We start from the raw sequence: 14,397 nt of genomic DNA on the forward strand, positions 1-14,397 counted from the left end.
TTGTTTCAAAAAGTGTTTATTCCTGCAATTTGTTGTGAGGGGTTAGTGTGCTCACATCTTAATCGTCTTTTCTAGTGTACCAAACTGCATTCTTGCCTCTAGAATGAAGGGTGCCCAAATGGTCTCTGTGTTGAAAGTCATTGTGTGTGATGTGGTGGGTAAAAACACAAAACAGGAAAAGGATGTTGTAATGTACCTCCTTGGTCATTCACTGTCTTCATGGTATGAAAGAGTTACTGCAAGATTGTATGACTTAATGTTTTTGCGCTACCTACACCAAAGCCAGAGAAACCTACAGAAGCCTAAAGAGAAATAAAAATGGATCTAAATATGAATCACTTTCAATTACATGTAATTTGGTGTGGCTCCTGAATGCAAGATTCACTGCAGCAAAGCTGTTGGGCAGTTCAGTCAACAAAATATATCCTCTGTATTACTTATAAAGTAGTATAGAAAGCCACAATTTAAGACAGAAGGACATTTAATTTAAACCGGTTTTCTAACAAACAAGTTTAAAATGTTAAGCTTACGTTCACTTTTATAAGAAAAGCATGCACAGAAATAAAATTGTATCTGGCACTTTAAAGCCGTGTCTTTTTTGGGTGTTGAACAGTTGTTTGCATTTGACCTAGTGCAAGCTGAATGTGAGAGCTGCAGCATTCAGAGATAGATGTGGGTTGATTAGATGATTTTAGTCTTTATGGTTTATGTGGCTGCACAAGGGTTAAGGCACTTGTTCTATAATTATGTCAGATAATTGATAGGCATTCCTATTATGCTCTATTCAAACTAATTTGTAATTTTAAAATTCTTCAAGAGTAACCTTTCAGAAACTATTGTGGTATAAGTTGTCAGAACTTGGTAGTCATCACTTTACTGGGTATTACCCATTCATTGCACAGTAGCACTGGTAATAGGGAAATGACATGAAGTGAGTTTTGTTTAGTAGCTTCAGAGAGATAATGACAAGTGTAGAATGGTTAATCATTTTCTTGGTGTTTATCATCCTTTCCTGCTATTGCTGGAAAAGGGAAGAAGCTTAAATGTAACAGTTCGTGTATCAGTATTATGGCTAACAATAATTTTTAGTTTTTATTTTTGTTTGGTAATGTTGGTTGAAAAGTCTTAAAACGTCTGTTTAAGCTATTCAGTTACAAGAAATATTAATAAAAATTGTAGTAATGCATTGAATATCAGGGGATTGGTGTGAACAGGAAAAAAACCAACAACAAAAAAAAACCAAACCAAAACAAAAAGCCAGTTGGGAAACTACTGCAGTAGCTATGCATCCTAGATAAGCCATTACTTAACAGATGGACTGAGACATACAATAGCACAGAAAGACTATCCTCCTCCTTTGTGGAAATATAATCTAACACTCTCCAGTGCTGTGAATGACGAGCATGCATTTATGCTTATATTTTGAAATTAATTTACTCAAAAGTAAAACAAGCAGAATGAGCCTGGAAGCTAGAAAGCAAAATTATGATGGTACATCCTCTAAACTACCAACGTTCCCCTGCTGCTGCATTATTGATTTTTAGCTCCAAGTATTTTAAAATGAAATTAATTTCGTTTGAGGGCTTTTTCTCCCTCCCGCTTCCCCCAACCCCACCCAAAAAAAAAAGCTTGAAGACAATAATCTTTAGTTTTTATATTTGGAATTAGTGTCCTTTTGTTGTGTGTGCTATTGTGAATAGGCATTGTTTAAAGTGGTATCTTCAATGACTTCCTGGATTAGATGATCTAGTGTGCCAGTCTATGACAATAATTGTGCCTTTATCCTTTAGCAGGTACACAAGTCATTTGGAGGTGCCTAGATTTGTTTTGTTTAAGGTTTAAGTTTGCGCTTAAATTAGTTTATAGGTAGCTGTCACAGTAACTTCTGATTCTTGGAAAAGACATCTGCAATACAGTATGTATTAGAATAATCTCTGTATTCAAAAGTAGCAGAGAGGGAGCCATGCTAGTCTATATACTATCAAAACTAAAAGCAGTCAAGTAGCACTTTAAAGACTAGCAAAATAATTTATTAGGTGAGCTTGGTCTGAAGAAGTGGGTCTGTTCCATGAAAGCTCACCTAATAAATTATTTTGCTAGTCTTTAAAGTGCTGCTTGACTGCTTTTTGCTCTGTATTCAAATGTAACGTAGATTTAAGATTGAAGTCCCTGAATTGATGCCTACTGGCAACAATATCGGGAAGTCCTGGAGTGAAAGCATTAATGTAAAACTGCAAAGCAACCATCAAATATTGTAATCACTACATTTAACTACAAGTGAATAAACTATGTAAGAGCTGACTTGAATTATTACTTCTACTATATTTGTCTCAAATGGACTAGGTTTTGAATGAGAGTTTCTGCTCATCTGTAACATTTGGGAAAGGTACGAACATTGAATTTTAACATTGCTGTTCACATGCATATTATAAATCAACTATTTACATGTGATCAATTTATTAAATAACTTGTCTGTGAAAAATCTGTTTGAGTATTCAAAAATTACTACATTTCTTGCATTTTAACCTGTCCCATAAAGTGATCCAGTCTGACGTAGTATGTGTACCATTTAAAATCAACTTTTAGCACATTGCAGAGATATAATACCACTATAGCTTCTAGAATAGGAATATACTGTGACCATTGTAGGCACTTCTGGAGTGGGATATTGGGTGTATAATGGTGCCCTCTGTAGCAACAAAACAGCACACTCGGTCTAAATTCTACCATCATTTTTATTCATGCAATCCCACATATGTCATGGTAGACTATAGCCCTCAATTACATTTTATATCCCAACACTGGTTTGAATGTTTGAGTTAAAAACTTAGTACATAAAACAGTTATTTCTTATCCAAAGATTTACTGTTGTTTTTTTCTTTTTTCTGTTTCTTTGATAATTTTGTTATGTGCAGTCCCTGTGAAAAATCTCTTATTTTTCTCCATGTGAGACGATACAACTTAGTTTTGAGTTATCAGTTGTCGGGTTTTACATGAAATTTATTCTCCCCCCCCATACTTCTTATGATAGGTCATCTTGAAACTAAAGAAGAGCTAGATGATGGTCATTATAGAAGATGTTATGTTGATCAATAAAGCACCTTTTAGGTCACTAATCATCAGAGTGCATATATTTGCTGTCAGTGCTCAAAACAAGTTCAAGATTTCAGGCAGCTAGAAAGAAGCTGGCTGAAGGCTGACATGTTCTAGATATATCTAATTTTTGAAATAGAGGGCTATGATGGACTTGGAGAAAGGCTTTGTACTATCCAACTGGATGCAATTCATAGTTCTCCTGGGGACAGTAGTGTTTACCTTCTTCATGGTGGTTCATGGAATTTCTGCAGAGAAACTGTTGCTCTTCTGCATCATAAGCTGGGGGGAGAGGAAGTGGAGATAAAAACCCTAGGCAGGCTCAATTTGATGAATGAGACTGGGGATTCTGTTGACTATTCAATTTCTCTTACATTGAGTGGCAATAAAATTAGTATAGCGTCTACCAGAGGCTCTAAGTTTTGCATGCAAAGAAGAACCGTTTCCTTAGCTTTGGAGAAATTCTCCCCTACGTGTGAATTGTTTGGATTGTGAGCTGGAGGTAGAATTAGTGTCTAAAGAGAAATTTGCACCAGTATAACTATCAGTGTAGTTATGTTGGTGCAGCCCTTACATGTAGATACGCAGCACTAATGTAAAATGGGGGTTGCCACTTATAAATGTGTCTTTAACTAGTTCAGTGCAGCACATCTGCACTGGGATTTGTGAGGCACAAAATAAGGCCTATGGTATAAAGTTGTTGCTTCAGGATGTGTGCCTTCTAGATGTCAGTGGTGCATTAGTTTGTTTTTGTTCGCACTTGGAAAGTTCCCTTAGCTGTAAAAGCTAGGGGTGCATATTTTTTTAAACAAAAGCTTAATTTGCAGTAGTAGATGAGGTAAGATTCCTGTTTGCTAGTGAAAGTTTCCTTACCACTTTGAGAGGACTTGTTGAGCCTTACTCCGTATTACAGCTCTCCATGTGAGAACTCAATGTAGGGAATGAACTCTTTATCTCACTTGGCACCGACACTTACTTCTGCTACAATGTATTTGGAAACAAACTTTCTTCTTTATAAATCTGAGAAGCCCCACTGCCTTGTGGGTTATCCTGGGAAGGAGCAAGGCTAAGGGAGTAAACCCTGACAGAAAATCCGGAGGGGAGTCCTAAGGGGGTTTGTGCCAACTTCTGGCATTGACCCGGCAACTCCTGCAGCTGAGCTGGTACCAGACATAGAGGTTATCCTCTTCTTTGGACTATATCAGTAAAGCTGAGAATGGGACACTGGTGTCTGGGCAGCCCAGGGTCCCCCCAAAAAAAAGATTGCCCAGACTCGCGCCTGGAGAGGTACTCCAGCATCGCTTAACAGCGTTGAACCAACACGGCAGGTAACAGATACTGGTTATAAGCTCTTGCTCAATTGGCATAGAGAACGAACGCCTGGGGTTACCTTCAATAGTGGGAGAGATCATCGCATCTCACTGGACAGTCACCGCCTGCCTCAAGCTGGGCAGCCCCCATCCAGTAGGGTACTCTCCCACTTCCGTTCACCTGCCTCACTGGGTGCGTGAGGCTTAAGGTTCCCAAACCTGACAAGTGACTGAAATGAGCACCAGACAAACCAACAAGGGAAAATTATTAAGAAAAGGAAATCATCAAAGTTTCAAGCTTGCTTGTTGGAATGTACGGACCATGTTGACCGGCTTGACTGAAGATCTTCAGGACATCAGCGACACCCGAAAGACCACTGTCATCAATGAAGAACTGAAGAGGCTCCAAGTTGACATTGCTGCTCTGCAAGAGATGTGACTCGCAGATTCGGGATCTTTAAAGGAAAAGGACTACACCTTTTTCTGGCAGGATAAAGCCCAAGAAGAACCCAGGGAGCATGGTGTTGGCTTTGTCATCAGAAACACACTTCTACAAATGGTGGAATTAGTCATGGGCGGATCAGAAGGACTCCTTCAGGTCATACTTCAAACTTGCGCCGGTCCTGTCCACCTGATCAGCGCTTACGCTCCAACCATGTACACCACACCAGAAGTAAAAGACAAGTTCTGTGATGTACTTAGTGCTGCCATAGCGCAAATACCTGCTCGCAAACAACTGTACATTTTGGGTGACTTCAATGTGAGAGTTGGAGCCAGTCGTGACTCATGGCCTTCCTGCTTAGGCCACTTCCTTGTGGGGAAAAATGAATGAAAACGGACAGCGTCTTCTCAAACTTTGCACGTACCACAATGTGTGCATAAGAAACACATTTTTCCAAACCAAGCCACAGCACAGAGTGTCATGGAGACACCCACGCTCGAAAAACTGGCATCAACTAGACATGGTCATTGCTAGATGTGATAACCTCAAAAACGTCCTCCTGACATGCAGCTATCATAGTGCCGACTGCAATACAGATCACTCGCTAGTTTGCACCAAACTCAAGGTGAGACCCAAGAAGCTGTACCACTCTAAACCAACTGGAAGGGCCCGCATTGATGCCAGAAAGACAGCAAACTCAGAGAGAGCCGAAAAGTTCAGAGAGACCCTTGAGGAGGATCTGCGCAGGAGCCCTGGGGGTGCCGATGTGACATCCAGATGGCAGCATCTGAGGGATACAATTCGGTGTTTGGAAGAAGAGCTAGAAACACAAATGACTGGTTCAAAGCTAACTCCAATGAGATGATTCCAGCTATCAAAAAGAAGCGCGCTGCACTCCTGGAGTACAAATGCTCACCGAGTCAGAGTACCCTGCAAGCACTCAGAGCAGCCAGAAAAACAGTACAGCAGACAGCCAGGTGCTGTGCCAACAACTACTGGCTTGAGCTACGCAGCAGCATCCAGACCAGTGCTGACTCTGATAATCTCAGGGGGAATGTACGAGGGCATCAGAAAGGCATTAGAACCCACCCAAAACAGGATGGCACTTCTGAAATCTACATCTGGTGAAGTCATCACTGACAAAGCCAAACAGATGGAGTGCTGGGTCGAGCACTACTCCGAGCTGTACTCACGCGAGAACATTGTGGTTGATACAGCCCTTGATGCTGTCGAGCTCCTACCAGTAATGGACGAACTGAAGAAAGTCATCGACAGCATTGCAGTAGGAAAGGCCCCAGGCCAGGATGGTATGCCACCAGAGGTAATCAAGTGTGCCACAGACACCCTCCTGGAACCCATCCATGAGCTACTCTGCCTGTGCTGGAGAGAGGGAGAGGTTCGACAGGATATGCGCAATGCTAACATTGTAACCTTGTATAAGAACAAAGGAGACAGAAGCGACTGCAGCAACTACCGTGGGATCTCCCTCCTAAGCATCACTGGTAAACTGTTTGCTCGCGTCATGCTTGGCAAACTCCAGAAGATTGCTGAGAGGGTGTATCCTGAATCACAGTGCGGATTCCGTGTAGAGAGATCTACCATTGACATGGTCTTCTCTGTGAGGCAGCTGAAGGAGAAATGCAGGGAGCAGAGGAAGCCAGTCTGTATTGCCTTCATCGACCTGACCAAGGCGTTCGACTTGGTCAGCAGGGATGGACTGTTCAAACTGCTCCACAAGATAGGCTGTCCACCACGGTTACTCAAGATGATCCAGTCTTTCCATGAAGACATGAGAGGAACCATCCAATATGACAGCACATTATTGGATGTTTTCAGCATCAGGAGCGGCGTCAAACAAGGATGCGTCCATGCTCCGACATTGTTCGGGATCTTCTTCGCACTCCTCCTGAAGCACGCCTTTGGATATTCAACAGAGGGCATTTTTTTGCATGCAAGATCTGATGGGAAACTGTTTAATCTTGCAAGACCTATTTAGCTCAGTCTCCAACGAGAGGGTGTCAGTGATGGTGGACCCGAGGTAAACGAACTCATGGATGACCTCTAATGTATAGTTGTCAGTGCTGGTTGATGGAGGTTCAGCAACGTCCTGACCAAGTACGTTTGTCTTCTTTAGGCTGATGGAAAGCCCGAAGTCCTTGCATGCTTTGGAGAACTGATCCAGCAGTTTCTGAAGCTGGTCTTCTGTGTGTGACACTACAACAGAGTCATCTGAGAACAGCAAATCTCTGATGAGGACTTTCCGCACCTTAGATTTAGCTTTCAGAGGATTGGAAAAGCAGCCACAACTCTGTCCAGACTCAGCGAGAGAGTGTGGAATAACATCAAGTTGTATATCCACACCAAAATGCAAGTCTACAGAGCCTGCATCCTCAGCACCCTCCTTTATGGCAGTGAGTCTTGGACCCTGTACGCCCGCCAGGAAAAGAGGCTGAAAGTCTTCCCCTTGCGCTGCCTCAGGCACATCCTTGGAATATCATGGAAGGACAGAGTGTCGAACACCGCCATCCTTGAGCAAGCTAGAATCCCAACCATGCACACCCTCCTCAGGCAGCGTCGGCTCCGCTGGCTTGGCCACATCCACAGGATGAATGATGGAAGGATCCCAAAAGACATCCTGTATGGTGAGCTAGCCTCTGTCAAAAGACCTCCTGGACACCCCCAATTGCGCTACAAAGATGTTTGCAAGAGGGACCTCAGGGAGGGAGACATTGAGCCGGACAGCTGGGAGGAGCGGGTAGACGATAGCAGCAGATGGAGGTAGGAACTACACCAGGGCCTTCAGAAGGGTGAGATGAGGATCAGACAGCTGGCAGAGGAAAAGTGAGCCCACAGAGAGCATAGTAAGGACCTGCCAGACACCCATTACACATGCAACAGATGCAGCAAGGACTGTCACTCTCGTGTGGGCTTTCACCGTCACAGTCGACGCTGCAAACGTTGATCCCAAATGGAACTATGAAGGGCGCGATCCATAGTCTACGTAGACTGAAGGATGTCTACTATTATAAATCTAAGAAAAATAAAAAGTGTATAAAATCATGATTATCACATTATATTACTGAAGGATTAAACTCAAGTGTTTGGCAATTTCTAACTTTCCTTTTGTACTGAAAGTTCTCCTAACTGGTCCTCTAAAAATTGCCAGATCTGGTTACTCTGTTTTTCAAGTATAAGAAATTTGATGTAAAATATTTTCCAGAAAGCTTTTAATGCTCTATATCAAATGTTTTGTTTAAATGTCTATGTTTAAAAAATAAAACAAATACCTTGGCATGAGTGTAATCAACTTATGGAATGTGCTCTTCAGATTGAAAATAATTAAGTAATGCTATACTTTAGTATACTTTTTTAAAGCAGTAAGTGGCATTCCAAATAGATGATTACTTCATGTGTCTGCCTGTAAGTGCACATAGTGTTTTCTTATAAAGAGCACAAATGCATTTGTTTAAATTAAATCTTTAAATTAATGTTTGTTTCAAAATGAATAGCCGCGATACACCAATGATGTATTTCTGATCACAGGCTTTTATTTAAACACAATATCCACATTAATATAATACTTTAGTGTTGAATCAAAACGTAGGTCAAGAAAGTCACAGATTAAAGTTTCCAAAGCAACCTTTAACCAGCCTCATTCAAAAATTAAAAACTTTAAGGTTACTTAGTACGGTTGCAGAAATGTACCATCCTTTGAAAAGAATAAACATGAAAATAGCTAGTTAAAGTTTTATCAGCATTTTTACATCAACATCCTGTGTTTTTATATCATTAAATAGTAAAGGGGAAAGGTGAACAGCTCCTTCCTCTACAGGAGGTTGTATATCAGAATATGTATTATAAAGGAACTGTCAATCTTAACCATGGAGCTTGAATCAAAACCTGCATAATAGAAGAAGTATTTTTTTCCCTTCATTTTCTCCTTGTGTGTATATCTTTTTACCTAATTACCTGGCTTATGTCTGGGGTAGATGTCGTGGTCTATCAGTCTGAGGTTTTAGCACCACTGTATCCCTTGGTTTTCCTTAACATTCCAGCTGCTCCCCAGTTTGACTTCGGACTACACTTACCTCACACTACTTTCCAGGTATCTCCTTTCCCCACCATAACACCAAAGAGATTCTTGTCGCCTCTGGGTCTCCCATTATGTCCCTTCAGACATTCCAGTTCTCCCACAGCACTGCATGTCATATTTATGTTTTCAGCTCCATGTAGGTTTGCTACTTTCAGTTTGCTGATAGCTGGCCTGGGGGACCACACCCCCACTCCACCTCTTCCCCTTAAAGCCCTGTCCTTCTACAATACTTGCTCCTCTACCTGACATCCCTGTCATCACAGGATTATCTCCACCTGAGCTCCTCTGTTTTGGAGGCTGGGTCAGGAGCTGCTGCACCCTAACAAGGAGCCTTGCTGCGGGTAGGAGGTAATCCCAGCTGAGCAAGGCTTAATGTTGTTTAGCGACCCCAGCTAACTGAACCTTGGTTTTGACTTTCTGGTTGAAAACTTAGTAATTCTAAATGGCATGGGGACACAGAAGCCAAACACCAGATTGTTCAGGTAAAACTTGGAGGAGTAGCAGTCCTAGCTCCATAGCACCATAGAGTGGATGCTTTTCTGGAGGCTGCCAATAGGCAGACCATGCCCTACACAATTTAAAGGTGCTTTAGGTGTGGACTTGAGAAGACCTTCTACCACGTGGTTCCAGCTCCAATCTCCCCAGTGGTTCCATTGCCATATGATATCCACCACATACATATATGCCAGGCAATTATACAAAACATATACACACAAGGAGAAATTGAATGAGACCCATATGTGGGATGGTTTCAAGCGGAGTGCCCCAAGTCTCGATTCTGGAGCTAGTATTGTTCAACAGCTTTATTAATGACTTGTATGAGGGACTGGATTGCACCCTCAGCAAGTTTGCAGATGACACAAAACTGGGGGGAGAGGTAGATACGTTGGAGGTTAGAGACAGGATCCAGAGTGACCTAGGTAAATTAGAGGAATAGGCCAAAAGGAATATGATGCCGTTCAACAAGGAGAAGTGTAGATTCCTGCACTTGGGACGGAAGAATCCCAAGCATTGTTATAGGCTGGGGACTGACTGGCTAAGCAACAGTACAGCGGAAAGGGACCTAGGGATTATGGTGGATGAAAGGCTGGATATGAGTAAACAGTGTGCCTTATAGCCAAGAAGGCCGATGACATATTAGGGTGCATTAGGAGGAGCATTTTGAGCAGATATAGAGAAGTGGTTATTCCCCTATATTCGGCACTGGTGAGGCCACATCTGGATGATGTGTGCAGTTTTGGGCCCACCAGTATAAAAAAGGAATGTAGACGTGCTGAAACAGGTTCAGCGGAAGGCAACAAAAATGATTAAGGGGCTGGAGCACATAACCTATGAAGAGAGGCTGAGGGATTTGGGCTTATTTAATTTACAGAAGAGAAGACTGAGGGGTGATTTAATAGCAGCCTTCAACTTCTTGAAGGGGAGCTCTAAAGAGGCTGGAAAGAAACTGTTCTCAGTGGTGTCAGATAGCAGAACAAGGAGCAATGGTCTGAAGTTAGAGAAGGAGAGGAGTAGGTTGGATATCAGGAAAACTACTTCACGGGGAGGGTGGTGAAGCACTGGAATGTGTTGCCTAGTGGGGTGGTGGATACTCCATCCCTAGATGTTTTTAAGGTCCGGCTTGCAAGGTCCTGGCTGAGATGGCTTAGATGGGGTTGATCCTGCTTGAAGCAGAGGGCTGGACTAGATGACCTCCTGAGGTCCCTTCCAGCCCTATGATTGTTGTGACGGAACATGGAGGAAAGCTATACTGGGTGGACTATATCTTTACATAATGTTTAATTGGAGTGTCATCTTAATAGGCTGCTTCCTGTTGCAGGGATTTGTTTGATTGCTTTATCTTTTTAGAAAAAAAATGGTTTTATAATATACTGTGTTCTTAACTTTGCATACCAAACTATATTTTTGCCTATTTAGTAATATAAAAATGAATCCTATGCTGAGAGAGTATTCAAAATATGATTATAAATGCTCTGTTGTGTTTCCAGGTTTTTTTCCCTCATTAGAGGGTTTCAAATTGAGGTAGAAGAAAAGATAACATTTATCTAACTCGGTGATGTGTTTCATTTTGTAGAGCAATGCTGCTGGATCACAGTAGACAAGGCTGTTTCTCTGATGGGATACCTAGAGTAAAAATTTCCAAGCACTGCTGTGACATAGAGGCTTAAATCACAAAGACTTAGAATCTTTAATGCCTTAGTCACTTTTGAAAATAAGGTCATGGAGGTGCTTTTGGAAAACTTTACCTATACAGTATTGTTTTTGAGGATGACAAGGGCTCAGGGTAGGATGCACTATTTGGCTCTTCACATTTGGCTTCTCCTTTTGTGGGACTTACAGCTCCCCCCTACGCCTTCCCAAGTTTTCCTCCCTTTTGGTTCCACAAGCCAGGTGGGGAAAGAGGGGAAAATTATGGTACTTTCCCAAACACCATTCACTCAAAATGGAATTTTGTGTCAAGAAGTTTGCTTAGATGTTCATAATATGATCTTCCTTTTCCTTCCTTACATGCTTTGACTAGCAGTTAAAAGTTCACAATGTTAACATTAAAATTCCTCATCACTGTGCATGTGACTAAATGCTTCAGAAAGTGGAGAGAGCTGTTTCAGACTCTGTGCAGACCCAGCCAAACATCACTATATGATTTTAAATGGTGCATTATTCAGAATGTGAAGATATTCTGCTGTTCTAGAGAACAAGATAGCTAAGTGGCAGGCCACTGCACTGTCCTGACCTGTCCAATATGAGCCATATCTGGAAAGGTCAGGACTCGGGACAGTAAACTAGGACCTCCAAAATTACATTCCATAACAGGCAAAGTTGTTTATACCCATTTTACATATAGTTATTGAGGTGCAAATTTAATGTTCTCAGAGATGTGATAATATGTATAGATTACTTATCACATTTCATCTCTTACATTTTAACAAAAATCTACCAAACTCTTTGAAATGTTACATAGGAACAACATGCAAATATTGAATTGAGAATGCTAAATTTAGAATTTATTAACTGGGATAAGTTTTTACCCAGGTCACTTTATTACTCATGGTATTTTTGTACAGATTTTCACCCCAGAATATACATGATGTTGGCAATCAGTTAATTAATACATAACTGAGGGGTACAAAACTTTCTCACCCTACCATTCTTTCCTAAGGTTGTTGTATTTTGTTAGCCCAAAGGCTTCCAAACATAATTGCTCAATTTTAATTTCTGTACATGAATTTGAACCAATGTATTGTCAGAAAAAGTGAAAACTGTTGTGTACTAAAATACGTTTAGGTGAGAACACAGATTCCAGGTCTTGGAATTAATTAGTTTTCAGTAAAGAAACTGAAGGAGCACAATTAACAATAAAACATGTCTGAATTTTTCTACTGCTACAAGCAGTGTTTAATTCTACTATGAATGAAAGATTAAGGAAAGTGTCTCTTCCATTTTTGTTTATTTTTATGTATTTTTTTCACTAAAGTTCATTGATCTTGTTTGTGTCATTCTCATCTGTAACAGAATAGAGGAAACATCACAGAAAATGAGGAAGGGAGGAAGTCTAATTTTAGGGTTTTATAAAGCAACCTTAACTGTGTTGCTTATAAAACCAAAGGTCCTAGGAGTCAGGTGGGAGGTAGTCCCTGAGAGTACTTTACTTTAGGCTTTTTAAAAAAATGGGTGTTGTCTTTAAGACCTGCTAGGCATGCAGTAATTCAAAATGTTATATGTTGCACCTATATAACATGCAGCAAAAAAGACTCCCTGTTCAATAACTACTTTTTTCTTTAGTTGAAAGGTTTGGTGTTATTATGCTGTCTAGAATCATTCTTATGAAAGAATAAGAGGAATAAAGCTTACAATTTAAGTCTATATGTAAAGAAAGTAAGTACAGTTTGTAAATCACTGCAGTAGATTATTTAGATTCTTTTTCTTTGTTTGTACAGTGCCAAGCAAAAATGGGGTTCTGATCTGCAACTGGGTCTGATAGACACTATGATAATTTATATAATTAGTATAATCTTACAGTTACACAATGTTATTTGTTCATAAGATATCATATTGTGTATAATGTTCTTAGAGTGGATTGGTTTAATCACCAATTTTAATCATAATTTAAATCAGTAGGCAGGAAAACTTGATTTAAATAATTGATTTTAATCATGTTTTGGATTTCTACTTATCAGTTATTTTGACTGAGAAAGGATTGATAGTTACTGGTAACTATTAAAACATTGATTTGCAACTAATATTGTATTTACACTGGTGCTTTTTTATTAACCGGGAGGTGTGCTCTCACCTACGCACATTTGAAGTACTACATAGCTTGACTCACGTTCATTCAGATACTTATTTTTTCTGGCTTTCTCAGAATACGATGAATTATACATTTCTTTTTCAATTGATTTATTGATTGATTTTTAATTCTTTGTGTCAAGTTCTGGATGGAAATTTAAAATGAAAAAAAAAATAGGATAAGTTTTTAATAGTTAAATGGAACTATCTTAAATGTGCTGGATACGTTACAATTATCAAAATGACTAATAAAATATTTATTACACTAGTGTTACATTTAGTTAGTGAATTACATTTATCTGCTCACTATGCCCTTCAAAATATAATTAGTACATGTGTGTCACTTTCAAGTTTTAGTCAGTACTGTAATTGAAAGAGGAAACAAGCTTTCCTATTTTTTCTACTCCTTATTTGTGTTTCAACCTTGACTCAACTAGTCATTTAACTGAATAGTTGTATACCTTGAAATGAGGTTTGCTGTGAGTCTGGACCATGTAACAAACAAGAGACACTAGAAAAGTGTTAATCTCCCTTCTTAGGTGATCTTTGTTTTGTTTCCACGATGCATGTACATGTACTGACAGTGCCTTGGTAACTTTTATCAGTGTTAATCTTTGACCTGTCCTTAGGGTAGAGCTCTGCTGTTACAGAGCAACTACGAAAAGCAGAGGTAATCTTTTTTTTTTTTTGTCAAGGTGCAGTCAAGGACCAAAGTTTCGAAAAAATAACAAAATAATAATTACAGTCAAAAGATCAGACTGTTCAGGGGATCCAGGATTGACCTGTGGTCTGCTTATTGACTGCTTCTGCTTTAGAAAGCGTTGACATTGTGATTTGCACTTGCTTCCTTTTCTTGGATTGTGCTCAGCCCCGTTATTGAGGCGATGGGCGAGAAGCATGTGACATAATTAAATTACCCTTGTGCTGATTTTCATCTTCCTTCTGTTTGTTTTAATGTTGTTTTTCTTGATAATGCTTCTAAATTAAAATTTGAGTCTGCCTGTGGGTTTTTGAGACCTTTGAAATATGCTATGCTCTCAAGATTAGACTTCCAGAAGGAGCCCCTGCAGGATGCTGGCAGAGAACAGCTAATGTTCATATCACACATGCTCAGAAAGATACAAAAAGCAGAATTCAAACTTGCAATATGTGGATGCTGTTTGTTGGTCACA

General features: G+C 40.2%; 1 protein-coding gene across 8 annotated transcripts in view; it reads left to right on the top strand.

The window, feature by feature from the left end:
- The window catches only part of NBEA (neurobeachin), a 776,083-nt gene that overhangs the window by 1,251 nt on the left and 760,435 nt on the right, over nucleotides 1-14,397 (top strand). The gene's annotated exons all lie outside the window — the stretch shown is intronic.

This window comes from Carettochelys insculpta, chromosome 1, assembly GCF_033958435.1.
Source record: "Carettochelys insculpta isolate YL-2023 chromosome 1, ASM3395843v1, whole genome shotgun sequence".
In the NCBI taxonomy this organism is placed as follows: Eukaryota; Metazoa; Chordata; order Testudines; family Carettochelyidae; genus Carettochelys; species Carettochelys insculpta.